The sequence below is a fragment of the Lynx canadensis genome, chromosome E1, assembly GCF_007474595.2.
Source record: "Lynx canadensis isolate LIC74 chromosome E1, mLynCan4.pri.v2, whole genome shotgun sequence".
NCBI lineage: Eukaryota > Metazoa > Chordata > Mammalia > Carnivora > Felidae > Lynx > Lynx canadensis.
Window position 1 is genome coordinate 55,751,336 of NC_044316.2, and position 24,709 is coordinate 55,776,044.

The 24,709-nt window shown below is 52.1% G+C and overlaps 2 long non-coding RNA genes across 4 annotated transcripts; one reads left to right on the top strand and one right to left on the bottom strand.

Moving 5' to 3' along the window:
- The first annotated feature begins 2 nt into the window (after positions 1-2).
- On the top strand, positions 3-6,769 carry LOC115500969. The gene is made up of 5 exons (XR_003964682.1): positions 3-255; positions 978-1,053; positions 1,150-1,253; positions 5,369-5,444; positions 6,281-6,769. It is a non-coding gene; the product is annotated as an uncharacterized LOC115500969 (long non-coding RNA).
- Positions 3,212-24,179, bottom strand: LOC115500968. Of its 3 annotated transcripts, none has more exons than XR_003964681.1 (4): positions 23,981-24,179; positions 5,318-5,448; positions 4,735-5,124; positions 3,212-3,891 (listed from the first exon to the last, which is right to left on the bottom strand). It is a non-coding gene; the product is annotated as an uncharacterized LOC115500968 (long non-coding RNA). The 3 variants fall into 3 exon arrangements; XR_003964680.1 differs by lacking the exon at positions 23,981-24,179 and adding an exon at positions 5,597-6,282 and having other exon boundaries at positions 5,322-5,448; XR_003964679.1 differs by lacking the exon at positions 23,981-24,179 and adding an exon at positions 5,597-6,282.
- Between the last annotated feature and the right edge of the window lie 530 nt (positions 24,180-24,709).

Sequence of the window (24,709 nt, forward strand, 5' to 3'; positions counted from 1 at the left end):
CGCCTTTGAGAGCAGGCGGCTTGCCCCAGATCGCGGAGGGAGCCCTCAGCTCTCGGGGACCCATCCGACTGACCTACAGATGGCATCCTTATCTGCGGAGTAACGACACCTCTGAGAAATCATTAACTCTGTTTTGATAGGAAGAACAAAAGGCGTGAGGCCTAGGGGAAATGTGTAGCTCAGAGAAGTGATACCAAGACCCGGTGTAGAAGACTTAGAAAATTCAGAGACGCAGCCCTCGGTCAAGTACGGTGGGTTAGTACTTTTCAAACTCTCGCTTACAGGATGTTGAATCACACAGGGGTTGTCCAGCAGCCGAAATGGCTCGCGATCCTCAGCTCTGAAGGTCGCGGGACCAGGGTTCATGGCTCACACACGGCCGGGTGCATTCGGAGGAATCGGACAGCCTCCCATCCTGTACCCAACGTCCTTGGCCTTCACCCAGGGCACGCACCAATAAATGTTTAAACCACCTTCCCCAGGCAGGATGAAAAGAGTAAGAACATGCTTCTGAGTGGCTGCCAGGAATAGAGACGCAGGATGGGCTTCCTCTGTCCCTTGCCATACGCCGGGACGCATGGCACTGTTCCAGGGGAGGGGCTGGGAACGAGGAGACAAGTGCCTCTCAGTGCTGATTCAGTCTCTCTCTCTCTCTCTCTCTCTCTCTCTGAACACACCTCACCTGCAAACGACCCTATACACTGATTCTATAAACATTGTCTGCATAGACCCGGGTTAAGTTCTAACTCTCCGCCTTAACCGACCCTTAATTGACCAGAGTTCGCCTGTGAACTTGGCGCGAGCAATCGCCCGACGCCCTGGTGCCTGTTCGCCATGCTAGGCAAACGGACCGCGCTTGGGGAAGGCGCTGGCTTACCCTTGGCACTGGTCTGATTGCGACGAAGCATCTCTTACATCTCGCCCCCTGCTCTTGGAGAAGGTTCTGGCTGCTAGTGTTTTCTCTCTGCCTTCCACAGCGCGGAGAGATCTAAGTGGGCTCCTGGGCGCGAGCTGAGCCACCGAACAACGGTCTTGCTGCTCACCCCCTCAGCGGTGGGTGGAACTGGGAGCCCTCGAAGCCCGCTGAGGGGGTGGGGGGTGGGGTGGCAGGCAATCCAGACTTCTGGCTTCTTGGTTCTCGGGTTCCAGACAACGTCGCCGCCGGGCACAGAGTGAGATCCAGAGAAACACGCGTTCTAGTGGAAACAGACTTTCCGAATGGGTTTCCGGCCATCACCACGGTTTCGCATTAGGTAAGGTGGACAAACTTCCCTCTCCTTTTAAAAGCCTCTGACTTTAGAGTTTATACGTCAGCGGACAGGATGCACAAGATCTTCCGTGCAGATAAAGTTGGTAAAAGATCATTCTCGGTAAAAGGTAAGATTGCGACGCTCCCGCGGATATGAAACGCGAACATGTGTTAAAGGTTTTATTCCACTCGTAAGCAAACCGGGCAGATGTAATATTGATCTCCAAGAAGTGCAGGGGCACCTGGGTGGCTCAGTCGGTCGGGCGACCAACTCTTGATTTTGGCTCGGGTCGTGATCTCACAGTTGGTGAGTTCGAGCCGCCCCCACGTCGGGCTCTGCGCCGGTCGCTCGGAGCCTGCTTGGGATCTTCCCTGTCTCTCTTTTTCTCTGTCCGTCCCCCTCCGTTTGTACTCTCTCTGTCTCTCTCAAAATAAATCAGCTTAAATAAAAATAAGCAAATACATAAAAGAGAAGCGCAGAGGCACAAATTAAAACAGAGTAAGGATGGTTAACAATGATTGCAAATGGGGACAAAACTGGTTTTTCCATGAAGAGGAGGAGCATTGGATAGACAGGACAGAATCTGCATGACTATCAACTCCCTACAATTTACCGAGTTGTAAAATAGTTCAAAGACCCGTGGGAGGCTGAAATCAGCTAAGCTGGAGAGAGGTCTTGTAGACAATGCGCCCTTTTCCACTGACGCACGACAGTGTTTCTGGAGTGCATGTCCCTTGGAATCACTCCAGGATTAGAACTGTTGACCTCAACCTTTGGATCCTCTCTGCTGGAAGAGACTCTTGATGACTTAGAGGAATGCTGGGTTAAATGGGAAGAGGTCAGCTTCTTAGGGGCGGCGGGAAGCGGCATTCAATGCCCCAGTATATGTCCTGCCTTCTCGAATTCCATTTTCTGTACCAGGCCCACTCCAAACTTTGTTTTTAAAACAGTCCGATTGAGGGGCGCCTGGGTGGCGCAGTCGGTTAAGCGTCCGACTTCAGCCAGGTCACGATCTTGCACTCCGTGAGTTCGAGCCCCGCATCAGGCTCTGGGCTGATGGCTCGGAGCCTGTTTCTGATTCTGTGTCTCCCTCTCTCTCTCTGCCCCTCCCCCGTTCATGCTCTGTCTCTCTCTGTGCCAAAAATAAATAAACGTTAAAACAGTCCGATTGAGATATAATTTATAGATAGTGTCTAGTTCACCCACTTAAGTGTACAATTCAATGGGTTTTAGTATATATATATATATGTTTTTTTAATTTTTTACGTTTTATGTATATTTGAGAGAGAGAGAGAGACAGTGAGTGAGCAGGGGAGGGGCAGAGAGAGACAGACACAGAATCCGAAGAAGGCTCCAGGCTCCAAGCTGTCCGTACAGAGTCCGACGTGGGGCGCGAACCCAGGAACCGTGAGATCATGACCCGAGCCGAAGTCGGACGCTTCACCGACTGCGCCACCCAGGTGCCCCCCAAAAATAGAGTTTTAAGTCCTGAGCCTCTGTTGTCTGATGAAGGAGTTGATGATTGAGGGTGCCCTGGGCAAGCATTCACTCTCGCGCTCAGGTAGCCTCTCTTCCAGACACAATGTCCTACCTCCCGGGCGGTCACGGTCAGCGGTGTGCTCGTCTTGGAACACGGTCTGGATCGGAAGCCTGAGGGGAGCTGTCTGGGCTACGGCGGTATTTGTGGAGGCGGCTAGAAAGGCCAGGTGGACCCGGATGGACCTCCGCGACAACGTTTCTTTAGTCTCCGGGTGCAGGGACAGTATTTCCTGTTCTCCGCAGAGTCACTATCAAAGAAGAATCTTCCTTCATTTCCTAAGCCTACCCTTCCTCGGCACATGGGAGAGCGTCTAGCCTTCCCACGTTCTCTCCTCGTGGAGAAATTCGCCTGGTGGGAAGGTGAATGTGCCCTGCGGGGCCCGGCGTCATGGTGTCAAGCACTATCTGAAAGAAACGTGACATGAGAGCGTTTGTTTATTTCACACTTGCTGAGAGGTCACCGTAGGGCAACACACACAGGGCCTTCCCTGGGGGCACGGGGCAGGGTTGACCAGCCTGAGCACAAAAAGGTTTCCCGGGCAGTGCTCCCAACATGGCCAGCGAGGCCCCCAGAAAACGTGGGACACGGACAGCACAAAAGACAGTGCCAGTGGGGGGGGGGGGGGGGGGGGCGCCTGCGTGGCTCGGTCGGTTCAGCGTCGGACTTCGGTTCGGGTCATGATCTCACGGTTCGTGGGTTCGAGCCCCGCGTCGGGCTCCGTGCGGACAGCTAGGAGCCCGGGGCCCGCTTTGGTGCTCCGTCTCTCTGTCTCTCAAAAATAAATAAACGTTAAAAAGGCAGCGCCAGGAAGGCTGAGGATGTGATGTAAGCGGGAAAACTCCGTTCTGCCCTCCGCCAGCCCAGAGAGGAGAGGCTGAGAGGTAATGGCCAACCGCCATCTGCAGCCTTAATCATCGCTGTGTAGAAGGTAGCTTTGTGGAGAGGCTTCTCTGGGTTGGCAGGAGACTGATCTTTGACGACAGTTCCCCAACACCGGGCCCTGTTGGTGCTGCAGGCGTGCAGATAAAGTCCTGACCTCCCGGAGGCTGCCTGCCGGGCAGAGAGGCTGATGAGACTCTGATAGACAGACAGGGGTGGGTTCTGTGAAGGGAAAACATGGGGGGTGAGAGCTGTGGTCAGGGACAGCCTCTCGGGGGAGGGAGCAGGTGAAGGAAGGAGGCAGGCCCCCAGGAAGATACGGGCAGACACCGGGCTGAGCCGAAGGGACAGGAACCCGAGACCCGGAGTCGGAAGCTGCTTGGCACAGAAAGGGACCAAATGCCTGGCTGGGGCTGAGCCAACAGAGGGACGGGTGGGGGCGGGGGTGCAGCTAGAGTTGGGAAAATGGAATTCAAAACAAATCTCCCTGCCCAAAACCCTCCGGGCAGAGATGCACGAGAAAGAAAACACTTTCCCTGTTGAATAACCTGACACCAGGATTCAAAGGGCTTTTGTAGGCAATCCGCTAAGAGATAGCAAAGACAGAGAGAGAAACCCTGCCCTTGGCTGCAGCCGAGAGAGAGCATGTCCACAACATAAACAGGGTCGAGTCCTCCAGTAAGAGGGCTTCGCAGTGCATCTGGCCCGTGGAGTTCATCCTAACTCCCCTCGGGGGGTCGGGGGAGACCATCTGTGTGGGCTCACTGGCTTTAAACAAAGCAAAATAAACTAGGCTCCTGCCCGCCCACAGAAACCGGGCTCTGGGGGTGCTATCTTCCTTGATCACATTTCAAAGAGATGCTTCCAGAGTCTTGGAGAAAGACCTTCCCGGGGCTGGCAAGAGGATTCTTTAGCCTTCAAAAGACTCACATACGTTTCAAACCGACAAAGAGTTTACATGTTTTCTAAAGCAAATGCCCTAAGACAAGGGAGGGGGAGAGGACTCTCTATCCTTAGTTTCCGCAGGGGAATGAAGCCTTATTTTTCCTTTGTATTTGCTCTTACCCTGGAAAAGCAAAGCGTGTGGGTGTTGCAAGTCTCGGTGAGAAGGTTCGGTTCATTCCGAGCTTGATGGACAGGCCCCGGGAGGACTGGAGCTGGACAGCCTTCTACAGGCTCACCACTGGGGCCCCCAGGCTCGGCCTGACCGCCGCAGCCAGGAGGGGACTTTGGAGGCTCCAGAAGGTGGAGAGAGATACTGATTTCTTTTTATGGTTTGTGCCAAGTAAACCAGGCAGATCTGCTTAACTGCCCCACTCTTTTCGTCGCTCTGCCGGAGCCCTGAATTCCTGTGTAGTGAGTGCCATGTGGTCATTACGGAACACATTCAGCATTCTTCCACTTTTCCTGGTCTTTTCTCTAGGACGCGCTCTCCCAAACGTTTCAAACTTCTCCCTACGAGGCGGAAATAAAGTAGAGACTCGGGAAACAAAATCTGGGGAGCTATTTATGGGAAGAGAAAAGAAATAACGAATGAGGACAGTGGCACAGCAAAGTCGAGGAAGGTAGACAGTAATGCGTGCAGCCGTAGGGCGAGGCTTTGAATGTGCCCCGCTCCTGAAAAGCAAGCAAAGAGAGAGGGCATTACCCACATCAGACCAAAACAAGTTGGTTTTTTTTTTCTTCTTCTTTTTTTCAGGTTCTCCACCTGGATCCTTTGTGCTCCCCTCCTCCTTTATGTAACCGTCAGTAGAATATTCCAGCGAAACAAACAGGTCTCTGAAAAGAAGCAAACTGATGACAGGTTCTTTTATGCTTGTAGCGCCGAATCTTAAATAGACTTACGCCCTGACAGCGCTCTGAAAAGTTTCCTCTCTGCCTGGCGGGCTGGGAGCTGATGTTTACGTGCGGAGATCAACCCACTCACCTGAATGTGTGTGACATTTCCGTTTGCTGTTTTTCTTGTTTGTTCTCTGGCTATCTGCTGTTGTTGTGTGTTTGTTGGAGAACACTCTCCCTATTTCCGAACCGCAGGCTGGCCAGAAACGAGGAGCTGATTGGATCTTTTCTGTGCCTCCACGGGAAGGTTTGTTTTGTTCTTGTTTTCATACCTTTGCGAGATCTTGGCTCTCGGAAAGGCACATGTGACTTCACGCCGTACATGATGCGTTTACCACGGAGACCTTTAGCACCTAACTGTGCAACTGCCTCCAGTAAAGGCAGCTGTTTGCCAGATCATATGATAAGAAGGACCTTCGGGTGACTTTGGGAATGTGAGTCTTTTAACCCTTGGGGAGTCCTCCCCCTTCTTGGGGTGGCAAGGCTGTTTTCCCCGAGGCTCATGGCTCTAACGGGGCCTCAGTGGGTTCCACGGCCGGCAGGCTCCTTCTGGCGGCCAACGTAGAAGGCGTCGCATCCGCCTCCCTGTCTCTCTCGTTACGCCCTGCCTCAATTTAGCCGCATAACCTTGAGCAAATCACACATTAGCGGTTATAAACATAACAGCTCACAAAGGCACAGACTCTGTTCTAAGCAGTTACACATACTGTCTTATGCCTCATAACAACCTGATGAAGGTGGCAGTTAAAATCCCCGTTTTACCATTTTACAGATAAAGTGAAGGACAGTAACTTCCCAGAGGCCACTCCGCTGGGAAGTTGCTCGGCCAGGATTCGGGCACCCGCACCACTCTGCTGTGTGGCCAAGGGCTTTGTGAAGATGAATACGTCGTCCGTCACATCAGCTAGTTGACCACGTGTCCTCCAAGGTCCCCACGAGCCCCGCAAGTGTCCGTGATGCTCAGTGGCTCACTAGCGTGCGTGCAGAAGAGGAATTCTCCATGCTGGCTCTGTTCACGCCCCGGGAACTTTCGCCAGCGGACGAGGGCAGAAACCACTGCCGGCGGGAGAAACCCAACAGGACTCATCTTCATGGATAAGTCATTCATGGAGCTCTACTGTGTTGGACGGTCAGGGTCTCTTCCCCTAGGTCGTCATTCACATACTAGATGACAATTCTTGTGTCAGATGGAGCCCCGAAAGCTTCTGGAACCCGCTGGTTCCTGGGCTGTGCAACGAAATTAAAGTTAAGCCCTTCTGCACCCCAAGTGGAACTGGCTTCTCTGTCCTTTGCACTCGCATACGTCCTACCAAGATTTGATCAATGACGTTTATGACGTGTCTTACTGGCTCCTCCCTTGACAATACAGTGAGGGGGTTTCTGAGCCAGGGACCGCCGCTCATCTCTAGGTGCTTCCCTGGCACTATTGTTATTGCGTCGTAGGCATTTAGCGAATGTGTGGCAAATCGAGGGAAGGCAAACAAAACACATACACGATGACATATGTAGTGTAAGCCCCGGCAGGCTTTTTTCCCTCTGTCTTTTTGGTAATCCAAGTGCTTAATTTAAGCTTCACTTGCCAAGGCACCCGCTTCAAAGAGCATTATCCACTTCTAAGACAGCTCTCTCGAATAAACACGATAAAGAGCCGGCTGTCCTCGCGCCGACACCCAGCCCCGCACCCCCCACCCGCCCCCGACTCCTCAGTCTTAGAGATCTTGGTTGATTTCAGTAACTGACCATCGAGGGTGCTTTTTCCTGTTCTCGTCCCACCCTTTATTTATTTTTTTTTCTTTTAAATTTTTTTTTTTCAACGTTTATTCATTTTTGGGACAGAGAGAGACAGAGCATGAACGGGGGAGGGGCAGAGAGAGAGGGAGACACAGAATCGGAAACAGGCTCCAGGCTCTGAGCCATCAGCCCAGAGCCCGACGCGGGGCTCGAACTCGCGCACCGTGAGATCGTGACCTGGCTGAAGTCGGACGCTTAACCGACTGCGCCACCCAGGCGCCCCTCGTCCCACCCTTTATAAAGTCCTGCTGTTAACCTTTTAAAATCACTGGTAAAGGCTGGGCCCCCCAGACCCTAGGGCCCTACCCTCCACCCCAATAAAAGCAGAGCCCCCGGCCTGCGCACGCTCTCTCTCACTTTCCCTGTGACCTCGCGGTGTGGGCCCAGGTGTGCGGTGTGATTTCCAGATCCTGTAAGTCACAGACCCTCTGTTTTTCACAATTTCCTGATGGTTGTTGCTGAAGGGCACCTTGTGATCGGAGTAAGAACCCCCAGGGCTGGTCCACTCGTCACATTGGTTTGGAAGGTGGAGAGTCTGAGGGAAGCTCGCTGGGGCTGGGCCTGCATAAGACATTATAAGACCCTTGTTTTTCGGCCCAGATGTCAGGATTCAATGCGATCAAACAAGCGCTCAGTAGTCCGGGAAAAGGGCTTGGGAAGAGAATGAACTCAAGCTCTTTGGGGTCTGTTATCATTACGGTGGACACCCAAAACGGCCTGGAAAATGGAAATTTCACATTAGTTATGTCGGTGGCCGAGGGCAGGCCGCCCCAAGAGGGACTGCTTCGGTGTGAAGATTATTTTTGATTTCAAAGTAATCAAAACCCCGCAGATTCAGGAAACACTCTTAATCTCCTGGTGCGCTCCCCCACCCCCCACCCCCCACCCCCCAACGGACTAAAAAGAACTTAGACACCGGACCTGCTCCAGGGACAGAGCTGTCACCATAGGTAACTTCATTAGGATACGAACAGGGAGGCTAGACAGGGAGGAACCCAGCGAGGCCTGTTTGATCAAAGACCTCTCTGTCCCATTGTTCCCGACAGGCCCCGCAAACGTTTGTGCACCGAATGTTTGCTGGTTTTCATCTTCCCGTGAGTCGAATCCCTTCCATTTGAAGTCCCAGATCCCTGGGGTGCCTGGGTGGGGCGCCTGGGTGGCGCAGTCGGTTAAGCGTCTGACTTCAGCCAGGTCACGATCTCGCGGTCCGTGAGTTCGAGCCCCGCGTCGGGCTCTGGGCTGATGGCTCGGAGCCTGGAGCCTGTTTCCGATTCTGTGTCTCCCTCTCTCTCTGCCCCTCCCCCGTTCATGCTCTGTCTCTCTCTGTCCCAAAAATAAATTAAAAAACGTTGAAAAAAAAAATTTGAAGTCCCAGATCCCAACCCACTCCTCCTTAGTTCAGGGTGACAAATACACCCTCTGGCGCCTGTCTTTGGAGTTTCTATGTCTGTGTGGATTCCCCACAGACGCGGTCTTCCTATCCCAAGACCCTTAACAAGCAAGCACTCACGAGAAAACAGCGGGCAAGTCGGGGTCTTCATCTGACAACAACCTACGAGGATGTCCATGAAAGGGGAGAAGGGACCCCTGCCCGTTTTTGCACCCCTTTGGAGCCCTGCCTGTTAAGAAGAAAATGCCATTTCTCTAGACTCAAAATGCCAGCTTGTTTTGGCCTAATATTTGAATCTTGACTCACCTTCCTCTCAGGGTTCAAAGCTCAAAAACGAGGCCCTCAGACAGACCTGTATCTTGAAAATGGGAAAGCTGGACTTCCTCCAAAGGCTCAGACAAGAAAGGCCACCAGTGGGGTGGGAGGGGGAGGGTGCACCTCCTGCTCACTGAGCGTGGCAGCTGCAGCCGGGCCTGCCACCAGCGTGCACCTTTTGGGGGACGGGAGCTTTGGAGAAAAATTGACGCACGTTCCCTAGGGGTTTGGAGTTCACGCAGGTGACCACTGCATGACTGTTCACACTAGTGTGGCTCTTGTCTCCAGTCTAAGGATTTCTGGAGGCGGGACCCTCAGTGGAGTGGCCCATGCCAATGGAGTCTGAAAACACTGTGTGGGTCTGGGAACGAGGATGGGGGTGCCCCCGTGCCAGTCTCCCGTGGCCCCTGGACGGTGCACAAAAGCCTGGGCGTTTCCTGAATTTTCCTAAGAAGCACAAAGGTCAGAGGAAGGGCGGGCCCCGCGGGCTGTCCAGGTGGCCTCCAGACCAGACCGTGAGCCGGCACTGACAGGCTGGAAGCAAACAGAGAACCGTTTCGTGTCGCTACCCCGACCCACCGAGGCTCAGTGAAACCACACGTAGATTCTTGTCCGGAGCGCACGCCGCCTGCCCCTCTGAGAGGACAGTTCTGTCCCAAGGTCCTTTTCTCAGCCAGCCTGGAGCGTTCGCCACTACCCTTCCCTTTGGGAAACCCGGGAGCCCAAAGTGCACGTTCCTTAGCACGCCAAGGGTAGGCCTTGAACTTCAGACCTCCCTGGTTGTGGCGACCCCGCGGAACGGTGTCGGTCAGAGGCATTCGGGACAAAGGGCATTGCATACCACTTAAGAAGTGTGTTCTTGGGGCGCCTGGGTGGCGCAGTCGGTTAAGCGTCCGACTTCAGCCAGGTCACGATCTCGCGGTCCGTGAGTTCGAGCCCCGCGTCAGGCTCTGGGCTGATGGCTCGGAGCCTGGAGCCTGTTTCCGATTCTGTGTCTCCCTCTCTCTCTGCCCCTCCCCCGTTCATGCTCTGTCTCTCTCTGTCCCAAAAATAAATAAAAACATTAAAAAAAAAAAAAAAAAAAAAAGAAGTGTGTTCTTCTAGGGAATTCACGAGAATAAGAGGGAGGTTTGCTGATAGTGAAGGCAGTTCCGGGTGAGTCGGGAGCCCTTCTGACCGCAGAGGGAAGGACCTCGCGGAGGACAATTGCCTCCGGGGATAACCGGGGGTGGGGGTGGGGGGGCTGGGACAAAGCCAGTCCTCGGGAGTGCTGTGTGTTTATTGTTTCCTTCGAAGCAGCTACCTCATGCTTCTAGGTACCCGGTCACTTCCCTGACAGCCTCTTGAGGCCTCGGTTTCTGTTTGCATTTCCGGTGATTACAGTAAATCAATAATGTTAGATAAGAAAAAACAAGGAGATCTTCGAAGCTGCAAGACACCATAAAGTCTGTCATAAAAAACGAGTAGGTAAACACCTCAGGGATGCCACTCCAATGGACAAGCGTCACATGTCCTCCTGCTTTTCCTACTGGGAAAAGCTGGTCTGCGGAGGCCGGCCTGAAACCACCGTTCCCCCCCCCCCCCCCCCCCCCCCCGCAGGGATCTGGGTGCCACTGGAGAGTCAGCCCCCCCTCCCCCCACCCCAGCTGCTGCCCATGAGCCCACAGCCCCCACCCCCCTCACATCTGGCCTCCGCCACCAGCCAGGGCACTGGAATTCAGTCCTGTCTCTAAATCCCATTTTCCACGGAAAGAAACCAGGGATGTCTGGACAAGCGGCCCATTAGGCTCCAGAGCAGGAAATGTACAGATGGATTCGGGGCATCTTGTTATGCCAGAAAGCAAGGAAGCTATCAAAGAGGAATCACACTAGAAGTTCACAGAGTCTAGTGAAGAACTGGCCTGTACCCTTCAGAAATGTCAAGGTGACGAAGGACAAAGAGACCGAGGAGCCCGTCCAGATGAAGGGAGACAAGAGAACCAAACACAGCGTTTGATCTTGGATCGGATCCTGGTGTCGTCGACTCTGAGTCTAAAGCTGTCTTTTGTCTAGCAAAAGAGCGGACGCAGGATTCAAACGAGAGACGGCTTGTGTCTGGCGGGGGGGCGGGGGGGGGAAGACAAGAGTGTCCAGGGGGGAAAAAGACAAGAGCCCTGAATAACGGTCCTTGCCCCGTATTTATTCAGATCAGAAGGCTTGCAGATGTGATGGGCGTGTACAAAGAGACAAAGAAACTAGGAACATTAACTTGGGGACGAGGCAAAGGGGGTTTTGAAGATATACTGTGTTTGGGGTTGGGGTCAACCTAAAACAAAATCCAGGCGCCGGGCAGATGGGTAGATGGTTAACAACAGACAGGAGGCACCGTGCCTGTTTACCTTTGCCAGCCTAGGGGATGAGACAGACAGGAGGAATAACCTCAGGGTTGACAAGGCACCTTTTCTTTTGTTAACCATCTCCCATCCGGGCTGCTTTGCCTGCAGCCCAGCGGTCCAAAGTCCAATCCACCAATTTTTACCTACCCTGGCCCTATTCTCCTATGAAAGCAGCTTTTCTGCTATAGGACTAAACTTGGGGTGCTTTCACCCTGAATATCTAATCTTGTGATTCCTATGTGTGGGGCACCTTTCCACTGATTCTATTTCAGGCCTTTGCCTCTCTCTATTTTGGGGGGGTTCAGCACCCCCTCCCTATTTGGGGGTGCCTTTGCACCTCCCTATTCTTGGCACCTTTGTGCCTCCCTATTCTTTGTTTTTAAATTTTTTTTAACGTTTATTTATTTTTGAGACAGAGAGAGCCAGCATGAGTGGGGGAGGGGCAGAGAGAGAGGGAAGGAGACACAGAATCCCAAGCAGACTCCAGGCTCCGAGCTGTCAGCACAGAGCCCGACGTGGGGCTTGAGCCCATGAAACGTGAGATCATGACCTGAGCCGAAGTCAGACACTTAACCGACTGAGCTACCCAGGCGCCCCTGTGCCTCCCTATTCTTGGAGTGCCAATCTGGTTACCCAAACTCGGGTGTGAGCATTTTATGACTCTGTGTTTCTTTGTGCCTTGTTAACCCATTGGTGTAGGCCCGGGGGATTCCTAAGCTTATCCCCCACATCCTGGAATAGGTTTTTTTTTTTCTTTTTTAATGTTTATTTATTTTTTTATTTATTTATTATTATTTTTTTGAAACGTTTTATTTATTTTTGAGACAGAGAGAGACAGAGCATGAACGGGGGAGGGGCAGAGAGAGAGGGAGACACAGAATTGGAAACAGGCTCCAGGCTCTGAGCCGTCAGCCCAGAGCCTGATGCGGGGCTCGGACTCACGGACCGCGAGATCGTGACCTGAGCCGAAGTCGGACGCTTAACTGACTGCGCCACCCAGGCGCCCCAAGGTTTATTTTTGAGAGAGAGAGAGCAAGAGTGAGAGCACGAGAAAGGAAGGGGGCAGAGAGAGAGAGGATGAAGGATCCGAAGTGGGCTCCCAATTTTTAAAAAAACAAAATACTTTGGGGGCGCCTGGGTGGCTCAGTCAGTTAAGCATCTGACTTCGGCTCAGGTCGTGCTCTCACGGTTCGTGAGTTGGAGCTCTGACATCAGGCTCTCTGTTATCAATACAGAGCCTGCTTTGGGTCCTCTGTTCCCCTCTCCCTGCCCCTCCCCTGCTCACGCTCTCACTCAAGAATAACATTAAAACAAAACAAAACAAAACAAAACAAAACAAAACACTGTGTTGGGACAACTGGCAGAGTAAGACTGAGTCATAGATTATGGCCCCAAACACTGCACTTGAACAACTGAGCCTTTAGAGCAGTTTGCAGTTTCCAGTTTGCAGGAAATACGGGGTTTAGAAGAATAGGGAAACTGTACCTTGAGAGCACCATCAGCCAAATCCGGAAGGTGAACTATTCTAGAAAAGACATATGAGTGACCTGGTTTCTCTGTCAAATCAATGTCATTAAAAAAAAATTTTTTTTAACGTTTATTTATTTTTGAGACAGAGAGAAACAGAGCACGGGGGAAGGTCAGAGAGAGGGAGACACAGAATCTGAAACAGGCTCCAGGCTCTGAGCTGTCAGCACAGAGCCCGACGCGGGGCTCGAACTCACAGAACCGTGAGATCATGACCTGAGCCGAAGTCAGCCGCTTAACTGACTGAGCCACCCAGGCGCCCCAAATCAATGTCATTTAAAACAAACAAGAAAAAGGGGTGGCTGGCTGACCCAGTTTGTAGAGCACACACCTCTTGATCTTGGGGTTGTAGGTTTGAGCCTCATGTTGGGTACAGAGATTACTTAAGTATAAAATCTTAAAAATAAAAAATAAAAAAAAAATAAATAAATAAATGAAACAAAAAAAGGAAGGTAGACTGTTATTAGCTAATAAAAGAGACTCGAAAAAAAAATTAAAAATTAAAACTAAAAATAAATTAAAGAGACTCAAAGGGTGCCTGGGTGGCTCAGTTGGTTAAGCATCCAACTCTTGATTTTGGCTCAGGTTGTGATCTCATAGTTCGTGGGTTTGAGCTCCACGACAGGCTCTGAGCTGACAATGTGGAGCCTGCTTGGGACTCTCTCCCTCTCTCTCTGCCCCTACTCCACTCGCGCTCTCTCCCTCTCTCAAAATAAATAAATAAACTTACAAAAACAAAAAAAGAGGTAGACTCTCAAAGGTCTTCTTCTCTTAAGCTACACGGTTCACTCCTCCCTGGGTGATAGACTCTTTTGCTATCCATGACGCCAGAAACCAAGATGAAACAAACAAACAAAAAAGCAGAAGAAATCTCGAACTATGTTAGAAGCGGATTAGCTTCCCACCGGCAAGTATGATACAAAGAGAGAACATGTGAAAAACCAGATAGCCCCTGCCCCCTCCCCCCACACCCCCAAACAGAAGCTTTAAGCATCATACTCAGGTCTCAAGTAACAGTTTGGACATACGTAGGACAAATTTAAATTCTACTAATGTTTGTCCAATAAACATTTACTCTTTAGGTCTGATCATCTATTTGCCACGGAATGATTTTTAATATCCGCCTGTCGCAGGGTGGGCTTTTCTTCTCCCCGTCTTTTCTCCCCTCTCCCCTCCCTGAGTGGGAGTCTTTGATAAGGGGAGAAAAAAAGACAGTCACGTCGTAAGACACGGGCGCAAAGGAAGAGCAAAGTGCGTTTGTTGCGGACGTGTTTTGCCCTGACGAACCGGGTAGATTTCAAGCCCAGCTAGGTCTCCCCCAAACCACCACCCGTGAACCGTGGTAAGAGTGTAGTGCATCGCCGTGGTGCTGCCCAGATTCCCCTTCAGGACTGGGGCATTCCCCCCACAGCGGCTGCGGGGTTGGCTGGTAAATCATTTTCTGGAAATTTCCCTCCGTTGAGGGCACCACCCTGTGCCCAAGCAGGTTACAGCTACTTCCTCAGGAGCAGCTTGTATTCGGTGACTGGTCCGAGTGGAATCTCAAGGAACTGGTTCTCTCTCCTGCGCTTGGGATCCCGGTGAAGACCATTCCAGCTTTGGAACTCCCTATCTGGGGCCTCTCCAACTCCGTGGGGGCCCCGCTTCTCTTCCCGCCGTGTTCCGCTTCCTTTGCTCCTTCCTTAGCAGTGGTGTTCCCGGTGCTCCCAACAAACCTGCCGAAGGACACTGGTTGTTTTCTGTTTCCTCATCTTCTGTTAAGATAATTGCCATCTTAATGGGAGTAAGGTGACAGTATGTTTCAAATGTCCCTGTTTTGTCATTTGGGCTTCAGCTACACATGTTGTTGGGGAAGAAATTTTTTCCTCTGTCATTCACAGGTTCTTCCAGCTGGTCTCAGAATGAAATCGAGGGGCGCCTGGGTGGCTCAGCCCGTTGAGCGTCTGACCCTTGATTTCGGCTCAGGTCAGGATCCCAGGGTCACGCGATGGAGCCTGCTTGGACTTCTGTCTCAATCTCTCTCTCGCTCCTTCTGTCCCTCTTCCCTGCTCCCATGCTCTCTCTCCCCCTCAAAATAAAATCAAATAAATCTTTAAAAAAATAAGGAAATTGACATGATACGGATTAATAGGGGGAAATCGAATTTAATTTCATACATATGGGAACCCCACATACAGGAGAGGTTCAAAGACCGAAAAGTAAAGAGGTGCATTGCCATTCTGAGCTGAGGAATGGGATGGGAGCCTGGGCAGGGGAGGAGGGCAACTCACAGGCAATGAGAACAGGTGCTTGGTAATTACATGTTTGCCCTGCCGTATAGACGGGTCACTCAGATAAAATTAATTTCTGTAAAAACTCCCATTCTGGGATAGACCTCCAATTTAAATTCTTCTAGGTAGTTAAGACACGGTCAAAAAAGTTTCTCTTGAGTTTTCAGGTCTTGATTGCATTTGGCTCAAAATAATTCAACGGCCAACGCGGAGCATTTTGGGGAGACTTGTTCTGATCCCCTTTCAAACGTTTCTTATAGACACAAACAAACCTTCCAGTTTAAGCTGAAATCTTCTCTGTTCACCATCCTGATTCCATTCTTCCTCCTTCCGATCTATCAAGAACGGGGTCGTATCCAGCCCCGATTTTTGTACCTTTAGAACGTGGGCGTCGCGTCTCGGTCTGTGGTCCCCAGAAAGCAGAGCCGAGATAGGACTTGGGTGCGGGTTTATTGGGGAAGTGTCCCTAGGAAGCAGGCACGAGGAAACGGACTGAGCCACTGACACAGGGCAGGAGGAAAAGCCCGTGTGGGAGCCCTGTTGGCCGGCTGCCACGAAGATGGTAATCTGGGCATTTATCCAACACTCCTGTTTACCACTGATGGAGGGTCGCCCTTGCACTTCCGGGTTGCCCTAAGGGCCGAGTCGAAACAGAAAAGAGAGAATGTGGAAGGTGCCTGAGGAGGTGTCTAAACACAACGGAGGTCCTGGGGGGGTGGGGGGCAGCCAGCCAGGTACTAACCAAAGGTCCTGGGCTGTGAGTTCATCTAGTCACCTGCAAAGTTTGGGTGCTCGACGCCTCACTGCCCCTCAGGCCCAGTTCTGGTTCTCTGGCCCTCGTGGTGACTTGAGCTCCCAATGTCCTTTTAGCATAACTCCCCTTCCTCTCAAATCTTCCAGAAGTGGTTTCTCATCCTGGCATCAGTGCTGACAGATACGGTGTGGAAGTGAAAAGCGAGAATTCTGGCATTTGTAGAAATGATTTCCTCTGTTTGACCCCCATCTTTGGCGTCTGATATCTGTATTATCGGTGGGAAAGGAGGCCGTGAGAGGCTCCTTCTAGCCTCCTCTTACAGTCCGTGGTGTGCCCACCTCCCCTGTGAGATTCCCTGTTTGCATTTATGTTAAGGGCTGCAGGGTTGCCAGGGGCATGGGGAAGGGGGGCGGTCAGAAGCCGTAGGTGGCTCTACTGGGTATCTTCCTGGGGAGGGGGGCTTGGTGCTTCTGGGCCGGTCCGAAAGGGTGTGGGGGTCAGAGGACCCACCAGCCTGACCAGTCCCGGGAGGTCTCTAACAGGTCGCCTGGCTCGTTGTCCCGGAGGGCTCCATGCTGCAGGGACCATTCTAGGCCGTGCAGTAATCCTGGAGGGAGCAGTTCTCTGCAGTACCCTGGGCCGTGTGGTTCTTCTTCACTCCAGCCACTCAAGGCGTCTCAGGGCAAAGGCAGTTCAGCTACAGCCCCCCCCACCCCCAGCCACGCAGCTTCCCGTAGCTTCTGTACCTGCACCGTTGAGCTACTTAGCCTCTCTAGGCCTCAGCGTTCTTTTCTGTAAAATGCAAACGATACTCACGGTGGGTGCATTGATGTGCCACCCAGATTCCCCAGGCCTGGTCCTCACACTCCGTGGGATGAGCTCTGCATGTCCGTCCAGTCTTCAAAACGCCCTCCGGAGTCTGCCGCGGGCCCTCCCCTCCTCCTGCAGGGGCTGACGCGGGAGCACTCCGAACTCTCAACTTTTTTTGAGACATAATTCACATACCATGCAAGGCATCTATTTAAAGCGGACGGGTCAATGGCTTTTAGCGTATTCACGCAGTTGTGCGAACATAGCCACAGTCGATTTTAGAATGCTTTCCTCGCTCCCCCAAAGTACCCTGTACCCATTAGCGGGGACTGCTCTTGCCTTCTACCCCACCCCCAGCCCTAGGTAACCACGAATCTACTCCCTGTGTCTCTCGATTTGCCTCTTCAGGACATTTCATATAAATGGAATGGTACAATATGTGGTCTTTCGTGTCTGGATTTTTCACTTGGCGTATTATTTTCAAGGTTTATCCATGCGGTAGCATGTCAGTACTCTGTTCCTTTGCAGGGCTGAATCATATTCCATTATATGGTTGGACCACATCGTGTTTATCCATTCACCAGGGTATGGACATCTGGGTTGTTTTTACCTTTTAGCTATTATGAATAATGCTGCTCTGAACATTCACGTCAAAGTTTTTCTGTGGGCATATGTTTTTTTGGTGGCCCCCCCCCCAGCTTTATTGAAACATAATTGACATACGACCTTGTGTAAGTTTCAAGTGTATAATGCGTTGATTTAATACACATATACTGCGGGGCGCCAGAGTGGCTCAGTCGGTTGTGTCCGACTCTTGATTTCGGCTCAGTCGGTTGTGTCCGACTCTTGATTTCGGCTCAGGTCATGATCTCACGGTTCTGCTGAGCACGGAGGCTGCTTGGGATTGTCTGTCACCCTCTCTCTCTCTCTCTCTCTCTGCCCCTCCCCTGCTTGTGCGTGCTCTCTCTCTTTCAAAAAAATTTTAATTTAAAAAAAGAATACAAATTAAAGATTTAAAAAATACACATATATTGCAAAATGATTTCTACCATGGTGTAAGCGAAACCTCCATTACAACCTATGATTACCATTTCTTTCTTTCTTTTTTTTTTTTTTAATGAATGCGGACATACGTGTCGATTTCACTTGGGTGTATACTTTGGAGTAAAATGGCTGAGTCATGTGGCAATTCTTGAACCTTTGGAGGAATCGCCCCTGTTCCACAAAGCAGCTGCATCGATTTACATTCCCGTCAAGAGCGTAAGGGTTCCAACTTCCCCACATCCTCACCAACACTTAACATCTTTTCTGTTTAATTGTTTTTAATGTTTATTTCTTTTTGAGACAGAGAGGGACAGAGCATGAGCAGGGGAGGGGCAGAGAGAGAGGGAGGCACAGAATCTGAAGCAGGCTCCAGGCTCTGAGCTGTCAGCACGGAGCCCGACGTGGGGCTCGAACTCACGGACCGTGAGATCATGACCCGAGCCGAAGTCGGACGCTTAACCGACTGAGCCACCCAGGCGCCCCTCCTTTGCTTATTTTAAAACCGGGTCATCGCCGATAGTTTTGGAGTCGTTTCCTTCTCCCATAAAAGAAGAGCGTTACTGAGGCCTTCACAGATTTGCTGGGACGATTTCACACAGTGCCCTGTGCTTCGCGCGCGTTCCAGAAAGTTGGTGAACCTTCATCTCACCTTGCCTCAAAAGCAGAAATCAAGTCAAATTCATCCTGCACGACATCACCCAGTGTAGCGCTTCGCAGGAGGACGCGTGAGGACGGGCGCAATAGACGTCTGGAGGCATAAATGTGCCAATTCACAGGACTCAATGTCCCAATTTGCGTCTCCGGTGCCTTGCCCCCTTGCTCCCATTTCTCTCGGCGAACCTTTTCTTCTGGGAACAATTTTCTTAATTTTATTCCCCTTGCCAGCTGCTTCCCGGCCTGAAATTTCGCTGGCAGCGGCACTGAAGCTGATTGCAAGACAAGCGAAGGCACCACCCCACAGGGCTGGGGGGAACCCGAGAAACTTTTGAAGGCACCGAATGCCTGGCGGCACAACATTGTCCCCCTTGGGAGAGCTCAACAGAAAGCAATGAAAGGCATTACAGAAGCGGCTTGAGATTTTCAAAAACAAAACCCTGACTGCAGACTGAGTTATTGAACGGTTCAGTAACCCTTAACGTCCCCCGCCTGGTCTGAGGCATAGCCCTCGTTCTCATTTGTAGAGAACCAGGCCACTCACTGGCAGGTCCAAAGATTCGCGATTGGGGCTTGGGGGTGGCGTCCCCGCTAGGGTGTGGACGGATTTGAGTGTCGGACAGGAAACAACTGAATCACTCAGGCCAAGTGTGAGTTCTGCCTGATTGCACACTTACTCAGCGGTGCTTTGGTAAACCCGGCTGGATAATCGTGTTTACCAGGTGAACCCGCCCGGGGCACGGTGGGAAAGGGCAAGCACAGGTGAGGAAGGTGTCTCATTCCACCTTGCCCCTTCTTGAAGGGAAGCCCAGTACCAGAGGCACCACGGGTGGGAACGCGGGTGCGTGCGCTTGTGCGATCAGAAGGTTCTGCTGGATTGTACCTTAGGCCCGGGTATAACCGGGGAGGTGAAAAACAAGGAGTGCGCGTGTGTGTTGGATTCAGCTGCAGAACAGGGGTCTTAAACCCTGGGCCACTGGACGGCGGGACTGGGCAGTGCTGGGGGAAGAAGGTGGGGATAGTGCGCTCCGGGGTGCAGGGACCAGAGCGACTTCGTATGCGGGGAGGCGGGTCCTAGCACGACGGACTGTCCTGTCCGGGCCCCTGGCCCTGTCGCGGGAGGGAACTGGAAGCCAGCCTCTGGCCGTCCAGCTCACCAGGCCGTAGCCGGAAGCGGCGGCGCCCGGGCGGGACAAGGGGCACCCGGGGAGCCGCAAACACCTCGCAAGGTCCGGGTGGAGCCAGACGCCAGACACCGCCCTGGCGGCCCCTGTGGCGAGGGCGGGGCCTGGCGTGGGCGGGACGGACCAGATCGCGCTTCTCATTGGACAAGTGCCCCTGTCCATCACTGAGGAAATGAGACCGGACGTCCTGGACTTTCCACCTCGAGGGAAGGAGGGCTCTGGCTAGATGGAAGGATGCGGTACCCAGTAGCAGTCAAGATGTTTGCCTTCTCGAGAGATTGGCATTTGCTCTAACCACTGAGGCGTCGCGGAGGGATACCGGTCGTGGAAGGGGATTGGCTGCGGCACTTGGATGTTTCCAGGCGCCGGGAGCCTCATAGTCTATAAAAGGGACGCCTAAGGTGCAGGTGAAAGGGTTTGGGCTGCTTCGAGTTTTTTGCGTTTTTTAGGCTGGTAGTTAGGGTTGCGGTTTTCATGAAGGCTCCTGAGTTTGGTAGGCTTTTCCTGGAATTACCGAGATTTTGTGGACTCATTAGTAAAGCACCCCGTTTCACGTTTAGGGTCAGGACTGGACACTAAGGGGCGCTGCGCCCGGAGCGATGACCGAGACCCTCGGAAAGTTCCGTGTTCCCCGGGTTAAAGCGAAGGTTAAATGGAAATTCAGTAGAAAACAGGAAGAAACAAGAACGGAAGTTTGCAGGGGGGAAACAATGCAAGGAGCCCCTAAATATTTGAACGGATGCTCAGCCCTTCTCGTAATAAGAAAGATGTAAATTAAAACTTAGCTGTGAGCTGGCCATTGGCGGGGGTTGGGGTGGGGAGTGTCCCCAACGCCTGCACCGGGCACCAACCCCGCCGCGCCGACCCTGAGTCCTGCATGGCGTCACTTGCTGGCAATGCCGGAGACCCGTCCACCCGTTCCCCTGATGGGGACCCCTTCTTCTCTTCCTCCCTTCCCCCACGCCCTTCATCATCACATCCCAGGCTTTCCTAAGTTGCCTCCTTCTAGGGCCCTTCACCCTTTGCCTTGGCAGACCCCCTCGTAGCTCCCACTGCTCTGCCGACCCCCTACCATCTGGACAACACAGACTTTCCAGAAACCAAAGGCATGTCCTGAGGGGCTTCCAGTCTGGACAAGATGGCATAGGCTTGTCTGTCCGCTCCTCCTGACTAACCTAACAATAAATGCAGGAAATAAGAGACAATGAAAACGGGCGCCTGGGCAGCTCAGTCCATTAAGGGGTCCACTCTTGATCTCGACTCAGGTCATGATCTCAAGATTGTGATTTCGAGCTGCACATTGGGCTCTGCGCTGATAGTGCTGAGCCTGCTTGGGATTCTCTCTCTCTCTCTCTCTCTCTCTCTCTCTCTCTCTCTCAAAATAAACATTAAAAAAGAGAGGGAGAGAGGGACGCCTGGGCGGCTCAGTTGGTTAAGCCTCTGATTTTGGCTCAGGTCATGATCTCGAGGTTCATGGGTTCCAGCCCCGCATTGGTCTCTCCGCTGACAGTTTGGAGCCTGCTTCGGATTCTGTGTCTCCCTCTCTCTCTGTGCTCTTCCCCCCACTCGCACTCTGTCTCTCAAAAATAAATAAGCATTAAAAAAAAGAAAAAAGAATTTTAAAAAAACTTCGCTGAGCTAGCCTTTCTGACCTGTCAGATTGGCAGGAACTTTGTTTGACAGGGTACTGAGTTAGGCGTGGAGCTGGTGGTGGGCAAACTGGCCCAGCCCCCTGGAGGCCATGGTGGGGATCTTACAAAATAACATGTATTCACCTTCGGCCTAGCAATCCATTTTTACGGACCTACTCTGAAAATACACTTCCACACACAGGATACAAACCGTGTGCACAAAGCTTTATTCACAGTGGCATTATTTGAATTAACAAAAGATGGGAAACTACACGAACGTCCATCAGCAGGGAATGGATGGACAAACTAGGCTGTCAGCACTATGTAGCATTATATGTGTATATATATATATGTATATGTATATATGTATATATATATGTATATGTATATATATACATATATGTGTATATATATGTATTTTTAAATTTACTTTTTAAAGTGTTCTCTCTTTTTAAAATTCCTTTCAAAGTTTATTTATTTTTGAGAAAGAGAGAAAAGGGGAGAGAGAAGGAGACCCAGAATCCGAAGCAGCTCCAGGCTCTGAGCTGTCAGCACAGAGCCCCGATGCGGGGCTCGCACCCACGAACTACAAGATCATGACCTGAGCTGAAGTTGGACGTTTAACTCACTGACCCACCCGGACACCCCAGCGGCATGTAGCATTACAGAGCGGACTATGAAGCATGAAAAAGAATGAGGACACCAGGGGTGTCCTGGGTCCTGTGGCGTGAGCTCCAGACGCTAAGCAGGCTGCTACCTTTAGCAAAAAGAAATGCGGCAAGGACAGAACCAGCACGATAACAATAGTTGCTCCTAAGGGGTAGAGGTGGTGGTGGTGAGTCTGGTGGAAGCCGTGGGGGGTGGGGGGGGATAGAATACAAATAAAGTGATAGTAATAACAATAGTAAAAGAAACCCAAAAATAAACCAAACGAAAATCTGTGACAGTAGAAATTTGCCAAGCTTGGCCCCTCTTCTCCCGGGACCCAACATTAGGTCTCGAAAGCGCAGGCATGCTGGGTGGGCGTCAAGGTCTCCCAAGTGGGGCCACGCTGCAGACTGCCCTAAGGATTTCCAGCATCCTGCCCCTCTCCGGGGCTCCTGGGGGAGATGAGGAGGGCAGAAAGGAAATGACTTGTCTCTGCTTCTAGGTAATACAAACCTCCCCTCCACCGTGAGAAGGAGACACTGAATGTGGATCCCGGACAGTGAGGATGAGGGGCCCAGGGGAAGAGGGTGGGTCTCAGCACGCCCAGGCAACGGCGCGCGCACACACACACACACACACACGCGCGCACGCGCTTGCGGGTTCAGAGGCGGAGCTTCTCGACGCTCCTCCCCAGCACTGCCTGGTTCCACGCAAGGGATGCCGCGGCCTTCCAGAAGCACGTGGCCTGGCCTGCCTGCACCTGGCCAAGCCTACACCCGAGTGTACATCCGGGTCTTCCAGGCCCGGAAAGCTGCCCAGAGGATAAGCTTGGGCTCTGTCAATCGGAGGTCCTTTGGACAAATGTATTTTCTCACAGTGAAACTGGGAAAAACAAAACTACTCAAAGTGATCTGTTCTTAGGAAACTGATTTACATTTTCAGATTAAAAAAAAAAATTGAGGGGCGCCTGGGTGGCCCAGTCGGGTAAGCGTCCGACTGTGGCTCCGGTCGTGATCTCACGGTTTGTGAGTTTGAGCCCCGCGTCGGGCTCTGTGCTGATGGCTCAGAGCCTGGAGCCTGCTTTGGATTCTGTGTCTCCCTCTCTCTCTGCTCCTCCCCCGCTCGTGCTCTGTCTGTCTCTCTCTCTCTCTCAAAAATAAATAAACATTAAAAACATTTTTAAAAAATTAAAAAAACAAGGGGGGGTGCCTGGCTGGCTCAGTCAGTAGAGCAAAGCAACTGTTGATATTGGGGCTGTGAGTTCAAGCCCCACGTTGGGTGTAGAGATTACTTTTTTTTTTAACGTTTACTCATTTTTTGAGAGACAGAGTTGAGAGCCAAAGTTGACTGCTTAACCAAATGAGCCACCCAGACTCCCTGAGATTACTTTTTAAAAAAAAAATCGAGAACAAGAACAAATCACCCAAAAAGGGGGGAAAAAAGAGCTGTGTGCACAAGGAGTTCACAGCAAGTTTACTTTAGGTTTTAGGCTACTCTTAAAGCTGCTTAGATTGCACATTTTCTTCACCCTGGCCATTTTCGGTGCAGGAAGGGAGGAGACACCTAAGTTTGTCTCGATGGTGGCAGTTACAATGGACATTTTGAAGGAAGGTAGCCCTGAAAGGTTTCTAGCAAACGGGGTTTGGTAAATAGAAGTGAACTGTCTGTGGACTTGGTTTTGAACCCACTGGAGGTGGTGATGGATGCGATGGGTGACAAGCCACTGCTATTTGTGACAGGTAGTAAGGCCAGCCTGTGCGCAGGGCTCCAGGGCAGAGTGGCGAGGGGGTGCAGGGGGAGGCACTGAGAGTGGCTGGGCAGACACTCTCGGCGCCGAAAGTCTCAAGCCCCAGACTGGAGAGAGTTCTTCAGATTGGCCTCTGTCAGCCCCTGCGGCTCTGGGCCCTGCGTGGCGGTGACACGCCGGCAGTGTCCTGCCTCCCCGTCCGCCGCCCCCCCGCACCCCAGCCCAGTACCTTAAACTTTTTAGTGGCGCTAATGGCATCAAGGTCATTTTCTTCCAGCCACCACTGCGAGCAAGGGGGGGTCTCGGCTTCAGCTTGCAGGGTGGGGTATTACCTTGTGGTTGTGCGTTATGTTCTCGCCATCGACTCCGGGAAACTTCTAAGAGCGGGTTCCCAATCTGCAGGTACATTTTGTCAGAGGCATTTTGATTTTCCTGCCCCGGAGCAGTACTGACCTCTGGTGGGACAGATGGGTGTCCATTTGAAATGGGTCCTAAGAGGATTCTTCTGGCCACAGATGGACTCGAGGGTGTCCCAGTGAGGCAGAGGAGGTGACGGAAATGGTATAAACGGAAGTGGGCGCTTATCTGGAACTGGCGTCGGAGCCAACAGTCGCCAGTGAGCCAGTGGTGTTTCCTCAAGGCACCAGGGGCCAGTGTGGACCCTGGGCTGCAGAACCACCACCCGGGAGGTATGCAGGGTGTATGCAGCATATTCAGAGGCTCCCAAGTCCCCAGCAGGTGACAGTGGTCCTGGTGTCTACCCAGTAACCACCCACCCTACCCAATCCTCACAGAGCCCTGATGGGGTCTACTCGTCTGCTCCTCGGAATGGCCCTGTGGTGACGCGTTGCTGCCCCAGCCCCGGGTATCCCTGCCGGCCATGGAGGGGGGGGGTCCCCATCTCCTTGCCCGTGATTGGTTGAGGCATGGACATGTGACATAATCTGCCCAACTGGGACGTGAAAGGAAGGGAGAGGGGCACCTGCATGGGTTCCCTAACTCCTAGAGACACAAGCCAGAGATGTCCCATTTCCTGCTTCTGGATGGGACACCTGAACTCC